Source organism: Halichoerus grypus, chromosome 6, assembly GCF_964656455.1.
Source record: "Halichoerus grypus chromosome 6, mHalGry1.hap1.1, whole genome shotgun sequence".
Taxonomy (NCBI): Eukaryota; Metazoa; Chordata; class Mammalia; order Carnivora; family Phocidae; genus Halichoerus; species Halichoerus grypus.
Genome location: NC_135717.1, coordinates 156133440 through 156150523, shown reverse-complemented (window position 1 = coordinate 156150523; position 17084 = coordinate 156133440). Strand labels below are relative to the sequence as shown.

Below are 17084 nucleotides of genomic sequence, written 5' to 3'. Positions count from 1 at the left end.
TAGGCATATGCCAATCTCTTTCTCTGCATGTGAACTTCACACTTGCAATTCTTCTTTAAGTCTCTTAGTTTTTCTCTTTTCTTGGTTAACTCCTATTCATCTTTCAGATTCTGGTTCCCTAGTCTTGGTTACTTGTACCTCCTTAAGCACTTCTCTAGCATTCAGATCATACTTACCACTTCACACTGCTGAAATAGCCCATTTACCTTCTCTTAGGGTTACCAGATTTAACAGATAGAAATACAGAACACTTAGTTAAATTTGAATTTCAGATAAACAGTGAATAATTTTTAAGCATAAATATGTCCATGCAAGCCTTTCTTCTACTAGACTGCTCTCACTTGAGGGCAGGGACCATCATTGCTTCCCAAACCTAGGGTTTTGCTTAACCCACTGCACACACTTTATTCATTGTTGACTAAATGAGTAAACTCCTTAATGAAGTCCAAATATATATTCATTATTTGTATGTTCTGTGCTGACATGTTCCAGATCTTTTGTTTTGATGCTGTGTTAATCATGAGACATGTTCTTCTAGTCAGTGTGCTCTAAAGCAAGCAGAGAACTTAGAAATTGAACACCCTTACCACAATTTGCCTTTACATAAGTGATTTGAAATGCTCATGTGTAGAATCTTCACTGTGTCAGAATGAAGTTGAAATTTCAACCACAGTTTCAATAAAAAGAAGCAAAAACGTAACTTTCACAACTCAACTGCCTCTTCCTTTTCGATCAGTTTGAAGGGCTTTTGTTCTTTCTAATACAAGTGTTTTCTGTTCATGCATAGCAAAGATATAATCTAATCTCCAAGGTTTATTTGCCAAAAGAATCACTAGATGTGAAAAGGAGCAAAGTTTTGAATTTTTATTAATTTGGAATGCAAGCTCACCTGAGAATTAATGTGCAGATCTCTCATAGGAACCTTTTCAAAATAAAAGTGTAACTAAGGGAAAGTTCATAGATATTTTCCAACCTGTGAATTTACAAAGTTTAGTTAGCCAAATGAAGGCGTTTCATTGTGCAGACTGTGAATGGAATAGAAGCAAACCAGTTTCAAGGTAAAGTCTTCATGCTCTGAATCACTGAATGCCTTTCTTCTAGAGAACAACAGAAGCCCTCAGCTATTTTATAAAATTTGAGAAAATACCATGAGGTCTGAGATTGGCTCCATTCTCTGCTGTGATTGGCCAACTCCTTTCTCCTTTAATTGCGCTTGTTCTGTGATCTAGTTTAGCAAACAAAATGCTGGACTGCTTTCAAAGTACGGACAAAACACTTTACTATATTTTCCAGTATACTATTCTCAAGGCGAGTAGCCATAGGATCTCACTCTAGTTGTGTAAGAGAGATAAAACAAAACCTCCCACACTCATTAAACTGATCTTTTACTGTTTTTGGTGAACAATAATATCAACAGCTTTTAGTCATTTTGGTGGCTGTATGATTTATACAAGTCTGAGACCAAAAAAAAAAAAAAAAAAAATCTACAAGAAAAGGGCATACACCGACTATGTTTCCTAGGGGATTAAACACATTAAAATCAAGAGGCACTCTCATTGTAGAATTTAATTGAACTATTTTTCAATGGCTGGTATTTAGTTTGCTTTATTTATATTTAATGTAGCTGTAAGTAGGAAGACTGTGAATTGGGTCTCTGGGCTAATCGTGCTGACCTGTTCAGGGATGAAACTCAGGGGCTTTGCATAGCAGAGTTCTGCGGTCAGGTCAGCGCTGGGTTATTGAGTTTCTAAGGTTGAGGATGGGCTGTGTCAGTTTATGCTTTTCCAGATAAGGAAAAGAAAATTGCACCTGGAGGCAACAAGCAGAGTCAAGAGTAATTGGCAATGAGCGAGCAAAATGAAATCCTGCGGAGGTCAAGTTTGTTTTCGCCAGGAGGTGTCACTATCATCCACACACATTACTACTGGACGTGGAGGAAAGCTTCCAGGCAGTGGCTGGCATCACGTGACAGTAACAGGAAATAATTGTTCTGAATCTCTCCCTTCTCCCTTCCTCCGTCCTTCCCTCCCTCCGCTTCTTCCTTCTTTCCTTTGATGCCACAATTCAGGTCCTCCATGTGACTTGTAATGGGTGTGCTAACATGCTTTTATTAACATCAGGAGGAAAAATTCAGCGGTGGGGGAAGAATAGAGAGGAATTCATGAAGTTCAGGGATCACCAACTCAGACGGATTGTAGGCTCTTTCCCCTCTTCGTCATGACGTGATGGCCTAAACTAATGAAAATTTAATACCTTAAGGTTGTGAGAACTGACCCCTTCGCATCTTTCTATTCCTGTACAACTCAATAACATTCCTCAAGCTTATCCATAATAAGTAGTATGGACAGTCTTCTGAGTTCATGCCCTCTGCTGTTGTTTAGGTTTTTTAAAACAGTGTTGGAAACTTCTGAGTTGTTTTTATTTTTGCTCAGGCTCCAAAGTCAGAGAGTTTGGGTTGACTGGCTCTGTGTAATCCAGCTATATCATCTCGCTTGGCAGGTTATTTACTCTGCCAAAATCTCAACTTCCTCCCATGGACGGACGATGAGAATGATAACACTACCTACTGTCACAGGAATGCGGGGAGGATTAGGTGCGACTAAATGAGATAACATACACAAAGCACCTACACGATGCATGGCCCAGAGAGGCGCTTAGAGTTAACTTCACTGTTGCCTATTCATGTTGACATCTGGGCAGTAGGGAGGCTCTGAGAGGGCTTGAGACTCATACTGTCCTTCAAGCTTTCATAACTTGTCTGTCACCAGTCCCTATGGGATCTGAAAAAGACTTTATGCTTTTATTTTCTTCAAAATCTCGTATCTGGCACTGCTCTCCATTTGAGTTGGTATTTTACAAAATGTATTGATGATACTTCCTGAGACATCATTATTCCTTTTTGGAAGATGATGCCATCAATTGTTTTTTCTCTCTCCTCTCTGCAAGTCCAATTGCTTCCCTTCCTTTGAGCTTCAGATCAACTTCTAGCTTTCATGTGCAGCCCCTCCTCATCTTTCTTCGGCTGAATTTCTATAGCACTCAGAGTCCATATTCCACAACCTAGATTACTATCATTACTGCTTTTCCTTTTTTCTCTAGTAGTGTTAGCTGTGCAAACTCTACTTCCTCAAATAACTTTTCTGTTTCTTAGGGGTCAGAAAGACATATGTGTCTTCCTTTCATTCTCTGTTAGCACCCAGCTCAGTTTTAAATGTACAGGTGGGATTGAATACAATTTTGGGTCACTGGTTGACTTATTGAGAGTTCAGAATGTTAGGGAAACATGTTGAAACAAACACAAGTAAGCACAGGAGGCAGGACTGTTTAAATTTTCCTCTGAGTTAAACCCCTTTCTCTCTTGTTTTTAAATCCATATAGGATATACTAGACACAACAAAACAAACAGTTCCATCTACTAGTTTTAGTTCTGGCTCCACTGGAAGAAATAATGAGAATACTTTGGAAACATTTTCCCTCAGGAAGCATAAATCCCATGAAAATCTCAAGAATATTATACCACGACTTTAGGCTTCTTGGCATAACAAGAAGAGGGACAATTTATTGTAATTTTACAGCCTTTCCCCTAACTATAAAAATATATGCTAATTGCAGAGAATTTTGAAAAATATGAAAAACTCTAAAAAAGAAAATTAAGATTTCTCCTAATCCCGCTACTTAGAGATAAACATTGTTTAACATGTTCATTTATTTATGATTCACTCTTTCCTATCAATGTATATATGTGAGCGTATTTAGACATATAAACATAGGTACCCTTTTTTTGTTCCTGCAGGGCGGTGTAATGTTTGGGGTAGGCCTTCTGCAGTTAGACTGCCTGAATGTAATTTACTAGTTCTTGGGTAAATTTAGCAATTTTCTTCTTTCCCAAGCCTCAGTTTTCTCAGCTGTAAAATGGGCATAATAATAACACCAGCCTCTAGGACGCTGAAAGGACTAAAAGAGATAAAGTATGTAAAGTCCTTACTATGGCTCCTGGCACCAATACTTTAACTTGCATTAATAAATATAGGTTACTTTTGTTACACCATTTTGTTATACAGTTTCTGTCATCTTAGATTTTCTTCCTTTGTTCTCTGTCACTTTCAGTCTCTCTTGTGATTTGGAAGTTGCATATTCTGTTTTTATTTCTAGTGGCTATTTTTGAGTTTTATTTTAAAACTTTGCTCAGTACATATTTCTCTAAATATTAAAGTCAAGAATGAAATGATATTTTTTGACCTTCCCTCATCATGAAAGAAAAGACCACTGAATATTTGGGGTCCCCCAGGACATCCGATTTGTTACATGGATGTGTTTCCTCACTTTTCATAGACTATTAACCCCAATGCAAAATGAGGACACTGAGGCTTAGGGAGGTTAAGTCAGTTTTCCATGGTTACATAGTTTTAAGGTATAGAGCTAGGGGTCAAACCCAGTTCTTTCTGACTCCAAACTTTTTAATCCCTGGCTTACGTCCTCATTATCAAGTGGTCGCTGAGTTTCTGTTTGAACACCATTAGGAACAAAGGATTTATCACTTTCTGAATCAACCTAATCCATCTTGAGCAGATTATAAATTTTCCTTATATCCAACTGGAATTTTGTCCTTCCAGCTGCCTCTCCTGGCGTCTACTCCCCATTTCCTATAACACGAATATGTTCTGAATTGTCAACCAAACATTTCTTGATTCTTATGTGCTTGGATTCAAAGCAAGTACTATGGGAGTTTAAGACATGATTTTTGCCCTTAAGTAAACTTGTGGTGAAGTGAGACCAAAATATATAAAGTAATTACAGAACAAAATGAAACTGTAAAGAATTAGGGTAAAAATATGTTGAACAAATTATCAGCTTATGAAAGTTCAACAAAAGGAGAAGAGAGCGTGGGGGGTATAATTTCCATTGAAAGTTTATCTTTACCTCACCTCTTACTCTATCTGAAATGATATAATTATAATCAAGAATTGGGGATCCGAAGTGCATTATTAGAACTAAATGGTAATGCAATAGCAAAAGAAACTTCTGCAGGGGTCCTTGGATGTTTGATGTAAATGTAAAACAGATTCCACTAAAATAATAAATGTCAAATATAAAATCCATTGTTTCCAATTACTGCCACTTCACAGACTTTAACTACCTAATTTAGCCAAAGCATGAGGGGAAAATATTTTGCACTTGAAAATGTAAATTAAAACATTTTCCAATGCAGCAACAATGCTGTATTATTGAGCTTGGCAGACCCCTGCTCCATCTCCTATGGTCCATTACCCTGGCCTAGCGCCTTGGAGCTTATCTGGGCTGCAAGACATTCTTTGCTTCAGACTCTGCCTCTTGATAAGGGTTATCACTTTGCTAGATGTAGAGAGCTCATATGTGCCAACTTAGGGCTTTCACCAGAAATTCATGGCAAGGGAAGGGGTATGCTGATGGGGTTGTTCCAGAGCCTCGTTCTTTTCTCTTTTACTGAAAAAAAATTGGGATGCGTCATTTCCATCAAACCTTTGCAAACTTCTTAGCAATAAAGACACAATGCTTCTGCTTATTCAGGATCCTTCTTGTACCAAATTTTACATTCTTTATGTTGCTTAGCTCAGAGAATAGGCCGTTGACCCATCCTCCAGGGAGTTTATTTTAAGGAAATTGGAGCAGCATCAGCTTGAAGACAGATTATGCTCTGTGTATCTCTCTCATGGGCTAGGGTGTCTTTGTGATTCATGGCTTCTCCCTGCACAGGTCCTCAGTATTGACCAGCTTCCTATGTTTCCTCATAGTCCCTGCTTTCTCATAATGGACTTCACCTGGCTTGGACTTGCCTTGGTCTTGGAGTCTACCTGACAATGCTAGCTGTCACTTAAGTGGTGCTAACTATATGTTAGCCATCATTCCACGTGCTTTCCATATTCATTTACTCTTTGAATTTTTACACTAAGCCCATGGTGCAGGTTCTATTATCATCTACATTTTACAGATGAAGACACCGAGAGGCCCAGAGATAAAGTACATTGCCCAAGATCACACAGAACTGACAGAACTGGTACATGGAGGTTCTATTATCATCTACATTTTATAGATGAAGACACCGAGAGGCCCAGAGATAAAGTACATTGCCCAAGATCACACAGAACTGACAGAACTGGTACATGGATCCAGGCTGACTATCTGCACAGTCTTTATTCCCTACTATAATCTGCCTCCTAATGGTATACTTTGAGTTTTAAATCCCATCTGGCTTGGCTCCATTCTCCCAATATTTCTAAATACATTTTCTGCTATAGACTGAATGTTCATGTCCCCCAAAACTCATATTCTGGAATCTTACTCCCCAACCCCCATGGTGATGGTATTAGGAGGTGGGGTCTCTTAGAGGTGATTAGGTCATGAAGGCAGAGGCCTCATGATGGGATTAGCACCCTTATTAGACACCCCAAAGAAAGTTTTTCCCTCCCACCATGTGAGGTTACAAGGAAAAGATGGTTGCCAATGAGGAAGTGGGCTCTCCCCAGACACTGAACAGTGCCACGATCTTGGACTTTCCAGGCTCTGGAACTGTGAGAAATAAATGTTTGTTTTCTAATAGCCACTCAGTCTATGATATTTTGTTATAGCAGTCTGAACAGACTAAGACAAATTCCTAAGGGAAAGAACCTAATTGGTCCAATTCTTCATTCTGTGCCTAGTTGCATTATAATTTTCTGTCTCTGGTCCAGTGAACTATACATCTAAGTACGGGTAAGGGGATCATGTGGCTTGCAATGTGGCCACATTGGGTCTCCTTGTCAAAGGGGTTCTAGAGAGGGCATCACTGCCCAGATAAAGTGTGGAGAGGTAGATCTTGTCAACTAAACTTTTATAATCATTAACACTATTTTTGACATGTAGGATTAAAATATTTACATGTATCCATAGGCTTGCCTTTTATTGTCACTGAGTCTGTTAGCTTGGATATTTATCTGTCCAAATTTTGAAGTGTTCATCCATATTATTGTTATCTGGTTGAGATGAAGGCATATTGCTGCATGCCAGAAAGCATGCTACCTGCTGGTTTAATTTGTCCCCTGTGGAGCCCACTGCATTAGCACATCAAACATTACCTGCTCATAGGTGATGTGTAGGGTACAGAACAAGAAGAAGAGAGTGTCTCTTCCATAAGGAATTTATAATCTTGAGGAGAAAAGTCTCATGCACTGGCACATAGAACAAAACAAAGCCCTGTTGATGAAAGGAAAATTCTACCAGTATTTACAAGTACCATGCTGGGTGTTTCCACAAATGGCACCTCACTTGGTCTTCACAATCACTCTGTGAGATATGTGATTTATGCCCATTTTTCAGATACAGAAACCATGAAAAGAAGATGTCAATTGCCCCAAGACACAGATGACATGCAATAGGCACAGTCTTCAATTGCAGGTTGGCCTGACTTGTCACGGATGATGTCATGCCTGCCTTTTGAACACTCAAATATTTTTGTTCCAAGTGGCCCACTCCAAACCAGAATGAGTTACATGAGTTTTCTATTTATGTAACTGCCTCTGAGAGCCTCCCAAAGATGGAACTGGTTGAGCAAAGTTTATTTCTGAGGACAATGAAAAGCAGAGATTTTGCTATGACAAAATTCTAAAAACCTTTGCCTTGGGTCTTGCTTTACTTCATGGACAAAAACAGCAGGACTGGGCTGGAGTTCATTTCTCCCAGGTGGAGCCCAGGGGAGTGCTGAGGTGAGGTCTAGCTAGATACAGAATCTGCAGGAGAATGAATCTTGAGCTGAGCCCAGCTTGCTCTGCATCTCTTTAGCTTAGGTGCTAAACATGAACCTGGGTAAGTCTTGGGTTTGTGTGATCCCTTCTCTGGTATTTTGCCTAGTGATTAAGAGCTTGGACTTTGGTGACAGACAGACCCAGGTGTGGTCTTGGCTCTGCATTTATCATCTGTGTGAGATGAGGCAGATTATGTGATATCCAGAAGCCTCATGTGCCTAACATGTGCTTGCTAGATGGGATCTATTATCATTAATTTTCTCTCTCTTATCATTCAGGCCTAGTCTCTAGGGAAAGCATTTTTTTTTTTTTTTGTGGAACGTCTGTAAAACTTTATTGAGAGAATTTCAACAGTGAAGTACCCCACATAAGAGTAGTTTGCATGTTTCAGCTTGTCCTTGTTTAAATCTGGGGTAGTCCTTCACCTGCTTCCGGCATTTTAATGGGCTCTAAAAAGGGTAGACTTGGCGCCTTGACATCAGGGTCATCTTCAGTTATACCCCCAGCCTTTGCCTGAGGCAGCTTCTGGAGATCAGCTTCCAGGTCCTGTCCTTGAGCCACAGGTCCTCCTTCAACTTCCTTCCCTTGATCAGGTAGAATATCCTGACTCTCAGGTGCTGCCTCCTTTTGTTTCAGTTGCTCTTCACTGGGTTCCTGCTCCCCCACGTGCTGGTTAGACCGTGGATCATCTTTTCTTTGTTTGGATCTGGATCTGGATCTGACTCGGCCACTCATAGTTCACCCAGTTGAATTCAGCTAGCGAGAAAGCTCATGGCAGAGAGAACACGCCGGGAAAGCATTTTTTAAAAGTATTTTGTAATACTAGGCTTCTTTGGGCTATTTTTTTCTTTTTTTCTCTCTTTCCCTCTTTGAAAAATAAGATTTACTTCTCTTTGGAAATTTGGCTGAGGGCACCTGGGTGGCTCAGTTGGTTGAGCGACTACCTTTGGCTCAGATCATGATCCCGGAGCCCCAGGATCAAGTCTCACATCGGGCTCCCTGCTCAGTGGGGAGTCTGCTTCTCCCTCTGATCCTCTCCCCTCTCATGCTCTCTCTCACTCTCTCTCAAATAAATAAATAAAATCTTAAAAAAAAAAGAAATTTGGCTGATACGATCTCCTGATGGGAGAGAAACTTGTCCTTACCAGCCAGGTGATAAAATGACACATGAAAACAATGATATCAAGTGTTGCCAGGGGATTAGCATTAGTTGATTATATATGCCTCCTCACACTCCTATGCAAGCATACAATGAGTTGTGAGTGGGCCTCTTATTCTCTTTCCAAGGAAACTCTGCTTATCCCATTCTGCTTCTAAGAAATTTTTTTCCCCCTCATCTTAATCATGTGGTTTGGATGGAGATGGACATATTCTTATGGATCCCATCAACTTGGCCTTCACTCTGATTTAGGATAGACATGTGATCTGTGCTAGGCCAATGGGAGCACTTTCCAGCTTTTAGAAGTTGGGATGGGAGAAAGTGTGGTGTAATGCCTGATCACGTTGGTGGCCATGTTTTCTGTTTTGTGGAAGAAGCCTGTCTGAGAGAATGAAATATATGTGCAGAAAGAAGCAGAGGTGAGAGATAAAGAAAAAGTGTTTTGGCATCTTTTGGGGCCCCGGTTCTATTGTCCTTGAAGCCACGTGCTCCCAGACCTTCTTGTGGGAACATAGGTTAAAAGGTTACATTCTATTTAAAGCTAGCTGAGATTGAGGTTCTGTCACTTGCAACCTGTATTGTTATCGATTGCTGAATAATAAATTACCACAAAAATTGGTGGCTTAAGACAACAACGCACATTAATTATCTTATTACCCAGTTTCTGAGGGTCAGGAATCCAGGAGCAGCTTTGCTAGGTAGTCTTGACTTGGGATTTATTTGTTCATTCAGATGTTGGTTGGAGCGGCAGTTGCCTGAAGGCTGACTAGAGCTGGAAGATCTGTTTCCATGGTGGCTCATTCACATAGTGGTACACTGGAACTGGCTCTTGATGGCCGGTTTCACTTCCTCTTCACAAGGACCTCTCCCCAGGGCTGCTTATGCCCTTATGGCATGGCAGATGGCTTCCCCTAGAAAAAGTAATCCAGGAGGCCAAGGTGGAAGAGGAAAATGTCTGTTACGACCCAGCTTTGGAAGTCACTCATTGTCACTTCTGCAGTATTCTATTGTTCATATAGGTCAGCCCTGAATCAGTATGCGGGGGAATGTACAGGAACATGAATAGCAAGAGGTAAAGACTATTGGGGGCTGTCTTGGGGACCAAAGGAGGCCTGTTGGTTCATTGTGGTTACAGATGATTCTACCTCAAGGTTAGATTTTATACCATATAAGTATTCTGATCACTCTGATAATATGTATTCTTAATGTAATTACCATTATTTATCACCTCTCATCTTTGCGGAGGTTAAATTCACATATTTCTCTCTTTTCACCGCATATATAATATATAAATGCTTCATGAATAGAGGAATTCCTTTTATCTAAGTAGATTTTTCATGGGTGTAAGTTCCTTACTGGTTGTGTGTGGGCAGGGAGGTGTGAGATGATGACATGAAGAAGTTGAGAATAAATGGCCAAGCTCCAGGTTCTGCCATGTTCCCATGTACCACAGGTGGTACGGTTAGGATAAGAGGGATAAGCGTCTGCCTTCGGCTCGGGTCATGATCTCGGGGTCCTGGGATTGAGCCCCGCGTCAGGCTCCCTGCTCCGTGGGAAGTCTGCTTCTCCCTCTCCCACTCCCCCGTTTGTGTTCCCTCTCTCACTGTGTCTCTCTCTGTCAAATAAATAAATAAATAAATAATCTTAAAAAAAACCCCAGTAAATTCAGGGCACTTGGGTGGCTCAGTCAGTTAAGTGTCTGCCTTCAGCTCAGGTCATGATCTCAGCATCCTGGGATCGAGCCCCGTGTTGGGCTCCCTGCTCAGCGGGAAGCCTTCTTCTCCCTCTCCCGCTCCCCCTGCTTGTGTTCCCTCTCTGGCTGTCTTTCTCTCTCTCTCTCTCTGTCAAATAAATAAAATCATTTTTGAAAAAAAGAGAAAGTAAGTTTTCAAAAAAACCAAAACTTCAGTGAGTCTCTTTCTCCATTTTTAAAAAAGGGATCAATATTTTTATCATATAGTGAAGTTATGAGGACTCTGAGACATAATGCTTTATAAGAATGAGATGCTATTTGTTGGTTCAGAAAGGTACCCTGGTATCGGCTTGGGAATCAGAAACCACACTTGGGTTCCAGTTTAGCCACTTGTTGGCCACATGCTTTTATGAGGAATTATTTATCCCCTCTGAGTTTCAATTTCCTCCTATGTAATGCTGATTTAATGATAATAATCCCCACCTCATGCAGATATGGAGTTCAGATGAAACGCTGTCTGACGGTCAAAGTTTGGAATGTAACTGTTGCTATGATTATGTCTCTGTTGTAGAAGGGTTGGAACCAAATTTACTGTATCTTTTATATCAAAGTCAACATGGCTAAGTAATTTATTTAATGAATAAATATGTATTGAAGATAAGTATATGTCAGGTGTGAGCTGAGCGCTATGGATACAACAAACAAGACAATGCTATGTCTGTCTTCTTAGAGTTCAGAGCTTATGGGGGAATGACAAGCAGGCCAGAAGTTAAAAAGCACTGTGATAAATGGTATGGGTGGGCATGTGGGTGCCAAGGGAGCATGTAGGAGTGGTGCCGAAAACAGACTTGGAGGGTCATGGAAGGCTTTCAGGAAGAAGTAAAGTCTAAAGTAACATCTAAAAATTGAGTTGAGATTAGTTAGGTGAGGGGAGCTGGGTGAGAGTTTGGGGGAAGAGCAGCCCAGATGGAAGAAAGAACCTACCTAAAGAATCAGAGATAAGAGAACACAGGATGGTCGGAAAATCATTCACTGTGGCTGGAGCCATTTGTGAGCTAGAGTTGAAGAGATGCTCGATCATAAAGAACTTTCTTGTAGGCATGCTAAGGCTTTGGCCTGGATTTTTTTCTTGAGGGCAATGAAGATTCCCTGAAGAATTTCAAAGCAAGAAAGAGACCAATCAGATTTGCATTTTAGAAAGATCACCCACTCCCTATTTCTCAAAGAGACTGTGGCATTTTGGGTGGAACAATTCTCTATTGTAGAGATCATTCCAGCTGAGGTTGCAGATTATTGGCTCCCCAAAGATGCCTATATCCTAATTCCCGGAACCTGTGAACACGTTACATTACATGGTAAAAGGGGTTTTGTAGCTAGGATTGAAGTTACGGACTTTAAAAGAGGGAGGTGATCCTGGGTTACTTAGATTGGGTGGGCCCAATCGAATCACATGGGCCATTAGAGAGGAAGAGGAAGACAGAAGAATCAGGGAAAGATGTGGCAGAAGAAAGGATGTGGCAGGAGACATAGGGCATGAGGATTCAATCCACCATCACTTTCTTTGAAGATGAAGGGGGTCATGAGCCAACAAATGTGGGAGACTCCTAGAAGCTGGAGTGATCTCTGTTGATAAGGAAACTGGAATTTCAGTTCTACAGTCCTATGGAACGGAATTCTGCCAACAACCTTGTTGAGCTTGGAAGAGGAGCTTGCTTCCAGTGAGGAGCGCAGCCCTGCCGAAACCTTGATTTTAGCCCAGTTAGACCTCCATCAGACTTCTGACCCATATAACTGTGAGATCATAAATGGCTGTGGCTTTAAGCTGCTAAGTTTGTGGTTCTTCCCTGCCACTGCAATAGGAAAGGAGAACACTAGGTATCACAGTCTCCCTGGTTCCTACTCCTTTCATGCCAGCATGCTCCCCCCTCCCCCAGTTATGTGACAACCCCAATCGCTCTCACACATTTCCAAATGTCTGCTGCTGCTGGGGACAGGGGTGGGGGTGGAGTGGTTCGCCCCTGGTTGAGAATCATTGCAATGGAGAATTATGGATAGGAAGAAGGCTGGGTGGAAGGCAGGGGAACCAGTTAGGACGTTGTTGTGAAATTTAAGCTGAGCAATGAAATGGCCTGAAGGAACATAGTGGGAACATTCATGGGAATAGGGAAGGGGATAACTTTAGGAGATAATTAGGAGGCAGAAGCAACAGGACTCATCAGTGGTGGTTTGATTAGCACTGGGGATGAGAGATCTCCTCTGTCCCTATCTTCCCCTACCACCACCACACTTCCACTCCCACCAGCAGCACATGCATCTAAAAGCAAAGAGCATTTTTGCAGGAACCTGATTTCCCCTCCAGTGAGCGAGAGGACACACTCTTGGAGCCATCAACAATTTGTACCAGGATCAGCCAAGGAAGGGAAATGACAGCGGAGCTATTGCAAACCCAAAAGGCCCCTTATGGCCAGAAGCACCCAGTTGGTGAAACACAGTAATTGCTTGAACACTTTTCAGCTACTCCATGCTGCAACTGACAATAGGAAATGAGGAGAGATTTTATACTTCCCAAAAGAAGCAAGTCAGGCATTCCAAATGGCTGGAATGCAGTTTGAACCAGGGTGTTTGGCTAAGCTGACCAAACTCCTGTGTGCAGTTTGAAAGCATTTTACCCTGGAGATTTTTATTTATACCTTGTCCACAAGAACCTGTGCCCCTTATTTACACCCGTGTACCCAACTCCTTGTACTAAATCCCTTCTGTGTGAAATCCTTGGTGTGGTTTCTGTCTTCCTGTCTGCAGTTTGAGGCAGGGCACACCACACGCCACACACCACACGCCACACACCACACACACCAGCCTATTTCAAACAGTGGGTTTGCTCTCACTGGAGATGTCACGGCCCACTGGCTCCCCAGCCCAACTCTGGTTTGTGTCGAGTTCCCTAGCTTCCTGAAGGGGGGGAACAACACTGCATAATTAACCCCTAATCTTGGGAAGATGAACACAACAGAGCATGTAACCAGTTACCCAAAACAAATGCAAGTGTCACGGGAACATTTTAAAGTTGGTTCTCAGTGGGGAAATGAAAATTCCCCTCCCATTTGCATTTTTTCCCTACGCTCTTGGAAACAGCCATGGTGACATGAATGAAACATCAAGTCAAAAAATAATGATTCAACATAATTCATAGGTCACAGCAGAGAATCTGAGTTTTTTGTGCTCTCTCATGCATAAGGACTGATGAATCCCGCAGGTTTTCTTGGCATCAACGCTTTGGGTAAGGTGTTCAGCATGTAATATTAAGACTAATTGGCAGATGTGTAACTCACACAGGGAGGTTTTGCCTTTCGAAGTCCAGTGAAAGTTGACCAGACTCTCCTGTCCCCAGTGGAACTGAAGTGGGTCATGTCATGGGGTAGTTCAGCTCTGTGTCTGATTAAGCAAAGTATTTCCCCCTTTCTGCCTCTTGATTGAAGTCCATCTACGTGGAGTCAATTCTCTTTCTTAAAGACAAAGTTATTTCATATTCAAATCATAACAATGTCACGTTTCAGCCCTAAAGCGGGAAAACCCAGGGCTGATGCTTCTGATTGCTCTACACTTACCTTGCTTCTGAGTCATTTTCAGTTCCAAGAGCTCCTCTTTGTTCTCTGCCCAGGCACAGAGAAACAGCCAAGGACAGAAAGCAAGCCTCACTGTCACACGTTTTTGGTGTCATTTTCCTAATGCTGATGACGTATTGGTATGTGTGATTTTATAATTATAGCTGTTTATTTGATTTGGATAGGAAAATTGGTTTGGGAGCTAAAGGGATGTTTTATGTCAAGATGCTCTAACTTTGGTTGGCAATTATCCTCTGAATATTTAGGAATGGTGACAGCCATCTCTCCATTCTTGAATGTATTTCTGGCATTGTCAAGGCTTCCGTCCCAGGAAGGGAGGGAGAAGGCTCCTGTACAAGATGAGATAGCTAATAAAACTATAGTGGTGGGATTTTTTTTTTTCCTATAAAAGAAAATCCATAAGTGACAAAAAATCTCACCAAGTCATTTTTCCTCCCCAATGTCTTGTGTTGTGCGTGTGCTTGGCACATGCACAAATTAAGTTTACAGATTCTGTAAAGCAATTCATCCTGCTCTGAATCTAATGCGAGTAATTTTTCAAGGAAGTCAGCAAAATGTAGCCCAAGAAGGGAAACACTGCCATTATTTTATTTAAACTCTATTGTTTTTATTCAATCTACTACGAACTGTGACTAAATCATTTACTCTTCATATTTAATTTTTAATTTTGTGGTATTCTTCCCCTCAACCCCAAATGAGGTCAAGTCTTAAATCCTTGTACCCTAACATCCCAGCTGTACAGTCATAGAAGACGTTTGTTTCAGTAAAAATGATTACTGGTGTCTATAATAGAATTGTAATAACTCAATACTGTTTTATAAATTTTTGATTCACTCTGCATTTTTTATTTGACAGCTTGCCAAGTTCCAGTTTTTATCTGATCATCTTTGCATCAATAATACATGAAGCTGAGATCTTCTGAAAAGAGGATACTCCCCCCCCCTCACTGAATGCTTTGCTTTTGCCAGCAAAAACATTGATTTGGATTTAATAATCTGTAGTCCTTTTGGTTTCATCACACTTCTCAGGAAACCCCAAAAAGAGCCATGGCCACATACCCACCGACGTGCAATCAATTGCTCCTCCTTAATAAATGCGGTCATTGAACACCTGATCCATATACTATTGCTTGTTATGTGTAACTGATTAGAGCTTTGACATAGTTGAGATTTGAGTGGCCGCAGGTTTCCTTATTCAGAGCCTCTCAACCAAAAAATGACAATCAACAAAACCTATGCCATAGAAAGATGATGTTCCTGATTAGAATTCCTTGTCACCACCATTATTGTGCATTTTGTCACACTCTGCTCTTAAATGATTGCACGGGGCTCCTGATCTGAGGCGGCTCTCTGGCTCCAGCTGTTCACGTTAAAGACCAGGGTATAAGTAACAGGTCTACCCATCACCTGCCTCCCAGCATTGTTACAAATAGTATCAGGAACTGACTCGGAATGGGGAGTGTCCTCCAGCATCACATCTTCACCCATTGTCTTATTTTCCGTCTTTAAGGAATGCAACCAAGGGCCTTTTAAAATTCAGCATTCCCCTCTCAAATAAATGATGAAATACTGGTGAGTCAGAGAATTGCTCACCCAATGGTTGTCAAGCAATTAAATCAGAATCTCTGGGGGTGCAATGTGGGCATTTGGTGTTTTTAAAAGCTCTTCAGGTCACTTTGATGTGTAACCAAGGTTGAGGCTCACTATGCTCTCACCTGAAAGCTTGCCACTTGGTGTAGCGGGGTGCTGTCCTCATGGGCTTGTTAGAAACTCAGAAATCTGCTGAATCAGCCGGAGCCACTGAAACAGGTCTACTGAATCAGAATCTGCATATTAGCAAAATCTCCCAGGTGATTTGTAGGCTCATTGAGGTTTGAGAAGAATTGACCTAAACTGCTATTATAGTAAGAAACATCCCTAAATTAAGCAAGCCAATTACCAAACAGATTGGCCTCTTTCAGTGTTTGTGGAGGAAGTGGGGTGTAACCGTGGGGTCTGTTGTCAGGCAGTTCTGTGTTTGAGCCCTGGTTTATCCCAGTTACTAGCTGTGTGACCTAGCGTAAGTCTCTCTAAGCTTCGGTTTGCTTATCTATGTCATGATACTCATAATAGTATCCACCTTTATAGGGTTATTGAGAAAATGAATTGAAAGATTTCATGTAAAGTGCTTAAGACAATGCCAGGTGTGTTGTAAGCAAGCAATATATTTTAGTGGTTAATACTAATATTAATAAAGTTATAATCTTCAGAGACTCTGCAATTGCTCAGGTGTTTAAATGGAGATAATAATTCTTTTTAATTTATCTCTTTACCCTTAAAGCCAAGTGGGGGCTCTTATGAAAGTCAGCCCTAATGTCTATCCTTGCATTTTCAGCTTACAGTTGATCCCATTCATCATTTACAGGAGGGACAACAGGAAGGTTAATGAACTAGGAAAACAGTGCAGTGGTGAGCTCAACCAGAATGCCTTTCCTAGCGCCCGAGTCTGGGTGACTTCAGCTTCCTTTTCTTTGGAAGCCACTGCCATTGTGTGTGAAAGGACTCACAAAGCAGGCTTCCATGTGGGGCTAACTCTCTTCCCCTAAATTTGGCCTGATTTGGAAAGCTTTCTTGGCTTTTTCCCATCCAATCCAAACAGGGATGGGAGATTTTATTAAAATGACTTGGGCCCAGCCTGCTCTGTGCTCTGAACCATTGAAGAGAGCCAAAAATGTCCCCTGGTGTCCATAGAAACATTGTTCTTATTTTTCAAAATTAATCCAGCTGAATTTGCAAGGCTGCCTCACCTCCATCAGAGCTGCAGACGGCCAGGACAAAGAGCTGTTTTGATGTTCCCAGCTGGGAACCCTGCCC

The 17084-nt window shown here is 41.4% G+C and overlaps 1 pseudogene; it reads right to left on the bottom strand.

Moving 5' to 3' along the window:
* Positions 1 to 8159: 8159 nt before the first annotated feature.
* On the bottom strand, positions 8160 to 8492 carry LOC144382193 (P antigen family member 3 pseudogene; annotated as a pseudogene).
* Between the last annotated feature and the right edge of the window lie 8592 nt (positions 8493 to 17084).